The 14064-nt window shown below is 47.9% G+C and overlaps 1 protein-coding gene across 2 annotated transcripts in view; it reads right to left on the bottom strand.

Moving 5' to 3' along the window:
• Positions 1 to 14064, bottom strand: part of NACC2 (NACC family member 2) — a 120321-nt gene that overhangs the window by 74097 nt on the left and 32160 nt on the right. Inside the window, exon 1 of one of the 2 annotated variants that reach the window (XM_074973946.1) lies at positions 3475 to 3600. The exons of the other annotated variant lie outside the window; for it this stretch is intronic. The gene's annotated coding sequence lies outside the window, so the exon portion shown is untranslated. Of the gene's footprint in view, positions 1 to 3474; positions 3601 to 14064 lie in introns of those variants that run through there. 2 annotated transcript variants of the gene reach the window in all.

The raw sequence follows: 14064 nt of genomic DNA, 5'->3' as shown, positions 1-14064 counted from the left end.
CACCCCCCCCCCCAAACCCACAACTGCAGTCATTTGAATTATAGCATCCTTCGCAAAAATGATGTTATACCATTAATCATAAACTATTCATTTGGGTGTTCATTTTTTTAAAAAAATCCCTTTCCTTCAGGCCATACAATCCTCCAATACCAAGAAAGAGTGCAAACATCTATACAAACACTTAGAAATTAAAATCAACTAAGCACTGCAGCCACTTCATTAACATGTTTCTAATTATAACCTATTTCTCAAATCCATTTTGCTAGGTGACTAGGACTTGGAAAGACCAAAGGACCTAATCAAATTCTACCACAATCGGCATCTTTTCTAGGAAAGCTCCAATACTTCCCAAAGCACCCCTCCTCTCCCAATAACTTCTTCCCCTACCCCCAGCCAAACAAAAAGAAAAGAAAAAATAAATACCACCTTCTTACACTAATGGATGCTTTACCCCTTGTTACACAAAACACTTCCTTATCTAGATCCCCAAATAACTGCAATTTGAAATTAAGAAAAAGACAGCACAGCTCATCATGTTATCTGAAGCAATCAATTTATGTTTGTGTCTCTGACTCCACGAAAGGTTAAGGGGTTTGTTATAATATTTACTGTGCCTGTTCCTTCAGTATCAGGGCTAAAATCTATTGTATTTGTCATATTAAAAAAAAAAACTGGGAAAGAAAAACCTGTTTACTGAATGCTCACTGAATTAGCGACATGGGGCAGAAGACTGTTTTATATTTTATTGACTCAATAAACTAACTGTATTAAAAGCTGGACCTGCCAGCAGCAGGAAACAGCCGCAAAACCTCAAAGGAATTTTTGGGGGAGGTTGAGAGACAAAGTCCACGATATGTTTCCCCCATATTAGAGAGGGGATTAAAATACCTCTCGTAACTATTTGTTAAACATTAGCAGAGTGCTAGGCATTGTACAGAACAATGAATTACTATGTACAACTGGACCCAATCCTTTTATCAAAGGCACCAAAGGACTATCAGTTCTTTTGAGGGCAGGGCGGAAGGAAGGAAGAAGACAATACCCCTAGAGAAGAGGAATGTGGTGTGAAGAGGGGGAAAAAACAACCACTACCAATGGACAGGGTGAAAAAAAATGGTCTCTGTGCTGTTTCTTGGGCAGGAGGAATTCCCCAGGGAGGACGTGGGGGGAGGACAGGGATTCAGAACTGGGTTTATTCCCTGAGGAGGATAGGTGAATCAGATGGGAAGAGGAGGTGGGGAGAAATCCCCTGCAACAGTGAGAGGATGGAGCATGTGGGGGTGCCTCAGCTGTAGTATTGGAGAGTGGCTTGTCAGGGGTAGGGTGTGGGAGATGACAGGAGATGCGTTCTCTGGGTAAAGGTTGTGGGAGGGTAAATTCCTAGGGTTAGGACAGAGGCAAGTCCAATGAGATCAGGGGAAATGGGGGGGACTCCAATAAGATAGGGTGTCAGGAGAATTGGGACGAGTCCCCTGGAATGAGGATTGGGATGACTCTGCTGTGTGTAAGGGCGTATGCTGGGCAGGTGACTCCATTGGATGAGGAGGAGTAAGAGGTGACAGCTATATGCGGGAGTAGGCTGGGACTGAGACCCATGGACTGAAGGTGAGAGGGCCGAGGCAAGTGCTACCATGTTGGGGGGAGAGGTAAGGATGAATCCCTTCTTGGGGAATGGGAGGGTTATTGTCCCTGTTGGAGGAGCAGGCAGAGTCACCTCTAAGGTGGTTAATCCCCCCAGGGTGACTGGGAGAAGTGATTGTGTGCAGACAGGTAGGGGTTAGTCTGCTGTTAAAGTACTGCACTTGGGTGCAATCGGTGGGGCCAATTCCCCTGTGAGTGGACTGAACATGTTAGGGTTGAGTCCCATTTGGGAGGGAGCTCTTCCCCCCCGGAGCTAGCATGGGGGGGCGGAGGGAGATCCTCTGGTACAGGAGAGGGGTGGGTGGGGCAAGTTCCCTGTTAGAAGGGGCAGAATGAGGAGGGTGTGATCCCCATGTTGGGAGACAAGCAGGGGTGAGTCCCCTGTGGGTGGGAGAGAACATCAGAGGGGGAAGAGGCAAGTCCTCTGGATGACTGTAGGGAGGGGTTCATGATGAGTCTGCTGTGGATTATGAGAAGGGTAGGTGGGGACTGAGCCTCTGTGGGAGGTGGGTGAATCCCCTCTGGGATGTAGGTTAGGAAGAGAACACCAGGCCGGGGGGTTAGTCCCCCTAGAGAGAGACAGACCAGGGAATAGGTGTGGGATGGCTGGCCTCTTGGAGGGATGCGGAGGGAGGATAGAGGAGGCAAGTCTGCTGAATAGGGTGAGCAGGGGAGGGATGAGTCCCCCTTTAGCAGCGGTAGGAATATGACACCCCCCTTTGGGGTGTGGGTGACTCTCCGGGGGCAAGTTTGTAGATTAGGGGTGGGGAGTTCCTACAACTAATAAGCTAGGGGACAAGTCTCCCCTGAGGAAAAAAGGGGTTTATTCTTTAGGGGAGAGGATGGAGGGCAACTCCAGGCAAGGGGGTGACTTGGGGGGTGTAGGATGGGGTGTGAGCCCCAGGGGAGGGGGGTAAACACGGGGGGGGGAAGCAGGATGGGGTGCGAGAGCCCCAGGGGAGGTGGCCCTAGTCCTAGGGGTAGGGGTGACAGCCCCAGGGGAGGATGACTCCATGTGGGAGTAGGATGGAGTGAACAGTGGTGGGGCAAGCAGGTGACTGGGAGGTAGGTTGAGGAGAAGGGGAAGGGGATGACTCAGGGGGCGAGCACCAGGGGAGGATGACTCCAGGGGGAGCAGGACGGGGCGAACACCAGTGGGGCAAGGGAAATGAAGGGAGGAGGTTGGGGCGAGCCCTGTGAGAAGCATGGGAGCAACACCGGATGAGACGAGGGGGGGGGAGGGGGAGCGAACCCCAGGGGGTGACTGGGGGGGGGGGGAGTTAAGGGGAGCGACAGCCGGTGGGGTAAGGGGGATGACTCAGGGAGAAGTTAGGGGGAGCAAACCCCAGGAGGTGACTCGGACGGGAGTAGGGGGAGCAAACCCCAGGGGATAACTCAGAGGGGGCGACACCTGGTGGGGCGAGGGGGGTGACTCCGGGGAGGTAGGGGGGAGCAAACCCGGGGGGGTGACTCGGGGGGGGGGAAGGGGGAGCGACACAGTGGGGCAAGGGGGTGACGGGGGGGCAGGGGGAGCGAACCCCGGGGGGTGACTCGGGGGGGGGGTTAGAGGGACCGACACCCGGTGGGGCGAGGGGGTGACTCGGGGGGGCAAGGGGAGCGAACCCCGGGGGGTGACTCGGGGGGGGGGTTAGAGGGACCGACACCCGGTGGGGCGAGGGGGTGACTCGGGGGGGCAAGGGGAGCGAACCCCGGGGGGTGACTCGGGGGGGGCCGACACCCAGTGGGGCGAGGGGGGTGACTCGGGGGAGCGAACGCGGGCGGGGCGCGTGTCGGCGGCAGGGGCCCCGGGGCAGGGCTCCCGGCGGCGGTTACCTGCGGGGCTCGCTACCCCGGGGACGCGCGGCGGCTCCCTCGGGCCTAGCGGCGCTGGCCGGCTCGGCGGCAGGAAGTGATTCCAGCGGCTCCTCACATGGACTTTCCCTGACCTCGCCCAGCAGCGCCGAGCGCCGCAGCCAGGCAGCCCGCGGGCCGGGGCGGGGCGCGGCGCGGCGCTGATCGCGGGCCCCGGCCAGCCGGACCCTGGGCACAGCGGGCCGCGGGGCTGGAGCCGGCTGGCGGCGCCCTGGCTCTGCCGGCGCCGCAGGCTTTGCCCGGCTGCCAGCCAGCTCCGGGGAGCTGCCTCCCGCCGCGCCGGGCGCTCCCCGGGCCGGGGCCTCCCTAACCCCGGGGCTGGGGCTCGCGTCGCCCGTTCCCTCTGTCGTGACATGCCCTGGGCAGGGAATGCCACCGCCGGATCCCCCCCCGCAGCCAGCCCGGCAGGCGGGTGCCCCACGGAGCCCACCGACAGGGTCTCGCTGGGGGCAGCGGGCGCTAGGGGTCTGTGCGGCACATGGAGACATCCCGGGGGGAGGGGGGATCAGAGGGGCTTGATCTTTACATGTGTCGCTTATTATTTTTCAGGGTAATTAAAAGAGGAGGGGAAAGAGGATGTCAAAGATGCACACCTCGACTTCCCCGTATTCAAGCGGTCCCTGCGACTACAACCTAGTGCAGCGTTGGACCCCATTCGGCAAACCCTTTGGGCCGGGAACTTCCCCTGAAGTCAACAGGGCTTTCCGCTCCCTGACCATCGCTAAACTGGGCCCTACGCATGCACAACGTGCTCATCATCCTTGCATGTGATAATTATGCTGTTTAGTCAGATCATATTACAAATAAAACAACTGGAGTTGAGGAAAACTTGAGGTTTTTAAAAATCACCTGGGTTCTTTCTACCATGCTGCCTCTTTTGCTCCGGAGGCAGCCCCAGAAACATCTGCAAAGAAACCTCATCATCCAACTTCAAATCCCCACTCAAAACTCTGCTTTGCCAGTATGCCTATAAAATCTTGACGAGTTAGGCTGCTGGTGTGCTGAGACCGTTACCTATCACCAATATTGTCTCCTTGTTTCCTTGTGCCCCCTGGTCTGTATCCATTTGTTGTTCCTCGTCTTTTATTCGGTTGTAAACTCCTTGGGGGCAGGGAGCGTCTTTTTGTTCTGTGTTTGTAGAGCACCTACCATAATAGCATTTTCATAGAATCTCATAAATAAGAAGTGGAAAAATACCTGCTAAGCTCAGGTTTCAGTGTGTTAGTCTGTATCCGCAAAAAGGAGAACTTGTGGCACCTTAGAGACTACCAAATTTATTTGAGCATAAGCTTTCGCGAGCTACAGTAGCCGATGAAGTGAGCTGTAGCCTGCTAAGCTCAGCTAGTCAATTCCCCTAGCCGGTACAGAATTGTTTCCATGGTGTATGCTTAAGTATTCTCTACAGTCCAGTTTTAAATGTCCTAGGCGATGAGGCTTCTACCATGTTTCTTGGAACATTGGACCACAGTCTAATAAGGTTATTCTGTTTGGAAATGCCTTCCTATATCAAGCCTGAATTTTCCTTTGCTCAGGTTCATGTCATTGCTCCTAGATCTACCCCTTGGACTGCACATAAGTTATCTATAATAAGTGAAGCTTTTTGATGATTCAGGATTTGTTTTATTTTTTTTTAAATATCCAGAATAATATTCTGAACCAAAACTTGTAAATGTTCTCAGTGATTTTTTATCCTGCACTTAAAACATTACTTCACTAAGGCTCCAATTCTGCAAATGCTTAGGGACATGCTTAACTGAGTAGCCCCCTTGACACATGCATAAAGTAATACATATCCATAAATGTTTATGATATCAAGGCCTAATTAATATTTTTTCTTTTCTTCTTTCTTTCTTAATTTAAAATATTTCTGAATCTTTTTATCTAAAAGTGTGAAATCCTGCTGACAGCTACATCACAAGATTTTCAAACTCTTAATTGCCCATCTCTCTCAAAAAAGAGAAATTTTTTCAAAATATTAATTTCAAGGAAGAATTACAAGAATCAGCAAAGGGATGGGAATATTTCATATTATAAGAACATTCCCTTTATTATCTTGGCCAGATGAAGCTGGCTGTCAGAACTCAATTATGATCTCAAGGCTACGATAAAGAAAATTACTAAATCTTAAAAAAACAAAACAAAAACCAACCTCCCCAACCCTACGTGTTTACAATAACTAAAGAGAACATTTTCTGTGTAACTCTTTGTCTTAGCCTCATCTTTTAAAAGAAAATTTTTGATTGTTAGAGGTTCCTATCAGTGTAATCCAAGCAAAAGATTATTGTTTCCTTGTACCCTCCTGTCTATAACTACTGGTTGTCTCTTGTCTTAAACTCAGATTGTCAGATCTTTGAGGCAGATACAATCTTTTTGTTCTGTGTTTGTACCGTGGGGTCCTGATCAGTGTTCCCTCCAACTTTTCCCACTCATGTGTGGAATGAATTTTGTATGTGCACCAATATGGAGGTGATGTGTGACACATCGCCTCCATATAGGTGCACATAGCAAAATTCATATGGCGGGCATGGGGCCCAGGGGTTTGGAGTGTGGGAGGCGGCTGGGATGCGGGGGGGTGATGGCTCTGGCTGGGGGTGCGGGCTCTGGGGCGGGACCGGGATTGAGGGGCTCAGGGCTGGGGCAGAGTGTTGGGGTGTGGTGGGGTGAGAGCTCTGGGGTTGGGCCAGGGATGAGGGGCTCAGGGTTGGGGCAGAGGATTGGGGTCGGGGGGAGGAGTTTGGGGTGCAGACTGCCCTGGGGCTGTGATGGGGAGAGAGAACCGCCCCCAGCTCTCTCTCCCAGCAGCAGCACCTGGGCTGGGGGGGAGGGGCGCCTCTCCCTACCGCAGCAGCTCCGGGGCTGGGGCCACAGGATAGGCACTTTTCCCACGGCCGCAGCAAGTCCAGGCCGGGGCTGGGTTAGGATCAGGGGAGAGGCACTTCTCCCATGGCTGCGGTAGATCCGGGCCAGGCTGGATTGGGGCCGGGGGAGGGGCGCGTCTCCCCTAGCCACGGCTGGGCTGGGGCTGGGGGAGAGGAATCTCTCCCCACCGCAGCCCTGAGTGCCTCCACGGCACTTAATAGGCTGCTGCACAGCTTAGAGGGAACTTAGGTCCTGGTCCATGGCTAGGGCTTCCTAGGCGCTACTGCAAAACAAAACAACAAAGGGCCAAATGCATTCACTTTCCCCATGCTGTTGAAGTCAATGGGATCACACTGGTGAGTAAATTCAGTAGAATTTGGCTCAGAAATGGTACTATGGAAAAGATCTATAATCTATCCCTATACATGGCTCCAATGTACACAACTTCCGCATTAGATCTACTGCATCGCTGAATGCCATTATGGAGTCTGAACAAGCATGTGGCCACTATGCCTGTGGCTCTGCCATTCATTTATACCTATGGGACAATGCCAACAATGTGATTTTCAGCACTTATCAGTCTTATTTTTACCTTTTATTACAGATTGCCACTTACAACTTCTTGGTGTTTATTCTCTGTGGACTGTACAATCACACAACCCAGTCCTGTAAAAACTTATTAATTTGGGCCCCAATTTGGCAAAATTTTCTGAATATGCTTAGCTTTGCACACTTGAGAGGGGACTACTCACATGCATGTTTTGCAATAACAGGACCTTTGTTAGTTCCGTTGACTTGCATCAGTAGGGGTTACTCACAGGATTCAGAATTTGCAAGATTTGCTCTCTATTAGAGTCTGGTAAATAACCCTAAATCACATTGTGAAATAACTCTAAAGCAATTAAAAAAGAGGGAGGTATGCATGATATAACATACTCTGTAACATGCAAAGAGTGTCTTCCGGCAGAGACAAGCTTAGTACAGAGGAAAGATCCTTTCTGAGTCATAGAATTCCTGCTCCCATTAAAGTGAATGGTAGTTTTGCCATTGGCAAAGACCCTGATAGATAAATTGTCTACAAATCCTTAAGGTCTAGGTTTCAGTCTTAAGTGAGGATGGCCCCCCCCCACCCCCCGAAGTAGGCAAAAATCAGCAGAGTTATACCTGTACAAATCCATTGGGACGTCAATTGTTGTTGTTTCTGTGGGGTTGAACAAGGTGTAAATCAATATAGCAGTTAGCCCAGTGAACATAGCCACCAGATGTAGGACTCTGCTAATCCTACAGGTCAGCTATAACTTTATCTTTCCATAACATTTGCCCAGGCATACATATCTTTTAAGTGTTATATACATAAGCAAAATTCTCCAGGTCATAGGACTGCTTTAAACTAGCCCACACTAAGGCCACGTCTACACTACAAAATTATGTCAACTTAATTTACATCAGCATAGAGCCACTGCACTTATTAAATCGCTTGTGTGTGTGTGTGCACACTTAGAATCATAGAAGATTAGGACTGGAAGAGACCTCAGGAGGTCATCTAGTCCATCCCCCTGCTCAAAGCAGGACCAACCCCAACTAAAGCGTCCCAGCCAGGGCTTTGTCAAGCCAGGCCTTAAAAACCTTTAAGGATGGAGATTCCACCACTTCCCTAGGTAAGCCATTCCAGTGCTTCACCACCCTCCAAGTGAAATAGTTTTTCCTAATATCCAACCAAGACCTCTGTCATCTGCCACCACTGAAAACAACCTAGCGCCATCCTTTTTTCAACCCCCCTTCACATAGTTGAAGGCAGCTATCAAATCCCCCCTCACTCTTCTCTCAGCCTCTCCTCATAAGTCATGTGCCCCAGCCCCCTAATAATTTTTGTTGCCCTCCGCTAGACTCTCTCCAATTTGTCCACATCCTTTCTGTAGTGGGGGGCCCAAAACTGGATGCAATACTCCAGATGTGGCCTCACAGTGCTGAATAGAGGGGAATAATCACTTCCCTCGATCTGCTGGCAATGCTCCGACTAATGCAGCCCAATATGCCGTTAGCCTTCTTGGCAACAAGGGCACACTGTTGACTCATATCCAGCTTCTCGTCCACTGTAATCCCCAGGTCCTTTTATGCAGAACTGCCACTTAGCCAGTCAGTCCCCAGCCTGTAGCAGTGCATGGGATTCTTCCATCCTAAGTGCAGGACTTTGCACTTGTCCTTGTTGAACCTCATCAAATTTCTTTTAGCTGAATCCTCCAATTTGTCTAGGTCACTCTGGACCCTATCCCTACCCTCCAGCATATCTACCTCTCCCCGCATCTTAGTGTCATCTGCGAACTTGCTGAGGGTGCAATCCATCCCATCATCCAGATCATTAATGAAGATGTTGAACAAAACCGGCTTCAGGACTGACCCCTGGGGCACTTCGCTTGATACCGGCTGCCAACTAGATATCGAGCCATTGATCACTACCCATTGAGCCCGACAATCTAACCAGCTCTCTATCTCCCTTATAGTCCATTCATCCAATGCATGCTTTTTTAACTTGCTGGCAAGAATACTGTGGGAGACTATATCAAAAGCTTTGCTAAAGTCAAGATATATCTCATCCACCGCTTTCCCCATATTCACAGAGCCAGTTATCTCATCATAGAAGGCAATCAGGTTGGTCAGGCATGACTTGCCCTTGGTGAATCCATGTGGACTGTTCCTGATCACCTTCCTCTCCTCCAAGTGCTTCAAAATGGATTCCTTGAGGACCTGCTCCATGATTTTTCTAGGTTTCAGAGTAGCAGCCGTGTTAGTCTGTATTCGCAAAAAGAAAAGGAGTACTTGTGGCACCTTAGAGACTAAAATTTATTTGAGCATAAGCTTTTGTGAGCTTTTCTAGGGACTGAGGTGAGGCTGACCAGTCTGTAGTTCCCTGGATTCTCCTTCTTCCCCTTTTTAAAGATGGGCACTATATTTGCCTTTTTCCAATCGTCTGGGACCTCCCCCGATTGCCACGAGTTTTCAAAGATAATGTCCAATGGCTCTGCAATCACATCAGCCAACTCCCTCAGCACCCTCAGATGCATTAGATCTGGCCCCAGGGACTTGTGAACGTCCAGCTTTTCTAAATAGTCCATAACCTGTTCTTTCACCACTGAGGGCTGCTCACCTCCTCCCCATGCTGTGCTGCCCAGTGCAACAGTCTGGGAGCTGACCTTGTCTGTGAAGACCGAGGCAAAAAAAGCATTGAGTACTTCAATTTTTTCCACATCATCTGTCATTAGGTTGCCTCCCCCATTCAGCAAGGGTCCCACACTTTCCCTGACCTTTTTGTTGCTAACATATCTGTAGAAACCCTTCTTGTTACCCTTCACATCTCTTGCTAGCTGCAACTCCAATTGTGCTTTGGCCTTCCTGATTACAACCCTGCATGCTCGAGCAATATTTTTATACTCCTCCTTAGTCATCTGTCCAAGTTTCCATTTCTTGTAAGCTTCCTTTTTGTATTTAAGCTCACCGAAGATTTCTCTGTTAAGCCAAGCTCCTTGTGTCAGCGGTGTGCGTCTTCACCAAAAGCGCTTGTTTCAATTGCATTCTCAGTGTGGGGCATTGTGGTATGGCTCCTGAAAGCCAGTAACAGTTGACATAAGCAATGCAGTATCTATACTGACACTGTGTCGACCTAATTACATCAACCATGACTCTACGCAGCTTGTGAAGGTGGTGTGACTAAATCAGCATAAAAAGGCACTTACGTTAAATTTAAGTGAAGACTTTTCCACAGCTAGGTCGATGCAAGGCAGCTTATGTCAACCTAACTGTGCAGTGTAGATCAGGCCTAAAATATGTAATTTATTTTCCATCTATGTAGCAACTCTAACAAACCTAATAGTTCATAAAATAGTTGTAAGAAAGACAGAGGTTACCAATCATGGGTGAAATCCTCATCCTATTGAAGTCAATGGGAGTTTTGTCACTGATTTCAGCAGAGCCAGAATTTAACTCCATATTTTAAAATATTTAGATTTGCTTCCCTATATTACTAAAACTGAAAGAATTTTAAAATCAACAAGCTTTCTTGTGTGAATAATGAACAGGTTTTGGCCAAAAGTATTATGATTACAATGAGTTCCAAATGTAAATACACATGTAAATAAAGTATAATCCTTCCTCCCACCCCATTTTGCATATGAGATCATGTTAAAGCATTTTTTCACCTGGAAGTGTCTTTTCTTTCTCTCTCTTGTTTTTAAACCTTTACAGTTTTGATGCTGCTTTAAAGACTGCAGAAAAAATATTTTTTAAATCAACATTTGATGTTTCAGAAGGGCTTTGGGCTAAGGAATTTCATTAACACCCAACACTTTAAAAAACAGTGTCAGGCAAGGATAAACACACTTTCTTTGGCATGCAAGATAAAACTGTTGTTGTATTTTTAAAAGGTACATGGGAAGTATGCCCCAGAATCTCGTTCTGAGATAAGCCAGTTAGTGGAACGTTGCTTCTGTGCATTGCCTTCAAAATATAATAATATTTTGTCCTCCCATAATACATTCCATTCAAGGATCTCAATATGTATGAATACATTAATAATAATAATTATTATTATTTATTATTATTAATGTACTCATACAACACCCCTGTGAGGTAAGTATTATCCCCATTTTACTGATGAAGAAACTGAGGCACCGATGACTAATTCCTCTGCCTTTTACCCTGGCAAAGAAGCTGAGCTTAATGCAAGGAGGGTTGGCCAGTGGTGCAAGGGGATGAATTCTTGAGAAAGCTTCCACCACTTCTGCTGGGGGAGGGTGGGTGAGTGGATGGATGGATTGCAAGTGAGTGGATGGATTGCAAGGTGGGTGGGTGGGTGGATGGATAGCAGCAGATCCACCAGTCCTGCTCACTTGTGGGGGGTCATACAGGAATCCCTTGTGGAGCTATGCTCCATGGCAAAAAGGAGGTGTGGTCTATCTGTAGGGGATCCACAAATAACACCCCTTTGCCCGCAAGCAATAGAGCTAGATCAGCCTGCTGCATCATACCTCTGAGCTGCAGAGGTGGGGAAATGCAACAATATGCATTTAAACACAGCTAAATGTAAATATCTACACCTCGGAACAAAGAATGTAGACCTTACTTACAGGATGTGAGACTCTCTCCTGGGAAGCAGTGACTTTTAAAAAGATTTGGGGGTTGTGATCGATAATCAGTGAACATGAGCTCTCAGTGTGATGCTGTGGCCAAAAGAGCTAATGTGATCCTGGAATGCATAAACAGGGGAATCTCAAGTAAGAATAGAGAAATTAATTTTACTTTTATATTTGGCACTGGTGCAACTGCTGCTGGAATACTGTGTCCAGTTCTGGTGTCCACAATTCAAGAAGGATGTTGATAACTTGGAGAAGGTTCATAGAAGAGCCACAAGAATCATTAATGGATTAAAACCCCTGCCTTTTAGTGATATACTCAAAGGCAGCAGCGTATTAACCCCTAGGCCGACAAGGCCTAGGCCTAAGGCGGCAAAATTGCAGGGGCGGCAAATTTATAATAGCACCCAGAGGCTGCTTCCCCCGGGCCGGTTCGCGCCCTCCGCCCCGGCCCCGCCCCCTCCCTTCCCCTATTGGTCCCCTTCCCCAAATCTCCACCCAGCCCCCGCCCCGCCTCCTCTCCTGAGCGCCGCATTCCCCCCTCTTCCCCCTCCTTCGTGAACCTGTTTCACGCACAAGCACTGGCAGGGAGTGGGGAGAAGCAGGGCCCGGCAGCACGCTCAGGGGAGGAGGTGGAGGCGGAGCGGGGCGGGGAGCAGGGAGCTGCTGGTCAGGGGGCGGCAAAATCATTAATCCATCACTGTTCAAAGGGTATGTCTACACTGCAATTAGACACCTGCAGCTGGCCAGTGCCAGCTGACTCAGGCTTGTAGGCTGTGAGGTTGTTTAATTTCAGTACAGACATTTTGGCTCTGGCTGCAGTGCAAGCTCTGGGACCCTCCCACCTCACAGGGTCCTAGAGCCCCGACTTCAGTCTGAGCCTGGAAATCTACATTGCAATTAAATAGCTCCACAACCCAAGTCTGAATCACCCAGCATGCACCAGCCACAAGTTTTAATTGCAGTGTGGACATACCCAAAGAACTCAATCTATTTAGCTTAACAAGGAGAAGGACTTGATTACAGTCTATAAATATCTACATGGGGAACAAATATTTAGTAATACGTTCTTCAATCTAGTAGAGAAAGATATAACATGATCCAGTGGTTGGAAGTTGAAGCTAGACAAATTCAGATGGGAAATAAGGAGTAAATTTTTAACAGTGAGAATAATTAACCATTAGAACAATTTACTAAGGGTGGTGGTGATTCTCCATCATTGACAATTTTAAAATCAAGGTTGGATGTTTTTCTAAAAGATCTGCTCTAGGAATTATTTTGGGGAAATTCCATGTGGCCTGTGTTACACAGGAGGTCAAATAGATTATCACAATGGTCCATTCTGACCTCTGAATCTATTAATTTATGAAGAGGTTTTGCCCCAAAGAGATTAAGGATCTGACTTTCAGAGGTGCTGAGCTACTTGCATCTTACCCTGACAAAACAAAGCTGTAAGTGCTCACAACTCTGATAATCAAGCCCTAGAGGCCAGATTTTCAGAAGAGCTCAGCTCCTGTTTAGGCACCAGAATAAGTGGCTGTATTTTCAACAGAGCTCAGCATCTGCTGTGTTGAGCTCCTTTGAAAATCTGGTCACAAGTATCACGATGGGATCTGCTAGGATCTGAGCACTCTTGAAAATCGGCTTCTTATTTAGGTGCCTAAATGGGAGCCTTTGAAAGCCTGGCCCCAACTGTCAGTGCTCAGCACTGGAACATCTGGTCCTACATGACTTGCCCAAGGTCTCACAGAAGTCTACTGTGTCTGGGAACAAAAACAAGCTCTCCTGACTCCCAGTCCTGTGCTTCAACAACAACAAAAAAATCTTAATTCCAGTCAACCCTGGACATTTTAATAATCTTTTATGGCTGACAAAGAAACATTCCACAAATAAAAAGAAAAGGAGGACTTGTGGCACCTTAGAGACTAACTCTAAGGTGCCACAAGTCCTCCTTTTCTTTTTGCGGATACAGACTAACACGGCTGCTACTCTGATTCCTTAAGTACTGTTTGACATTTCAGAATGGCTCCAAGGCTGGAGAAAACATGGTTATTTACCGCTGTGCTGAACTTAATGCAAAAGATTGATTCAGAGACTAGAGGAAACAAAATAGGCAACATTTTCTGTAATGTCCACAAAGTGATCCAGGGCAGAAGAAAAATATTTTCTTTCTTTCTCTTTCTTGGTTGCCTTTGTTTGTTTGTTTTTAATCTAGCATTTCAAATTGAGCAATGGTTTGAAGGCTGAAGAAATTTGATAAAATACCCAACATTTACATTCTTGCAGTGGAAAAGCTAACTTTTCTCATCTGAACAGTCATTTAGTGAAGGAAAAGAAATAATCTTGCAGTTATACCATCCATTTTTAACCCCTTTGTGGGTACGACTTCTACAGTGTCAGCAACTCACTGCAAAACATTAGGAAGATCTATATTCCTTCCCCAAGTTATCAGTAGTCTTGAACATTAACGTGGTTAAGATGTGTTTTACATCTTGTTTCCTACTTTTATTTCTAAAGAGAATGTAAAGTGGCCTGATGGAAGAACTACTGTTTCTAGACAACGGTG

The sequence above is a fragment of the Natator depressus genome, chromosome 16, assembly GCF_965152275.1.
Source record: "Natator depressus isolate rNatDep1 chromosome 16, rNatDep2.hap1, whole genome shotgun sequence".
NCBI classification, from domain to species: Eukaryota; Metazoa; Chordata; order Testudines; family Cheloniidae; genus Natator; species Natator depressus.
This window is presented reverse-complemented; position numbering and strand designations above follow the sequence as displayed.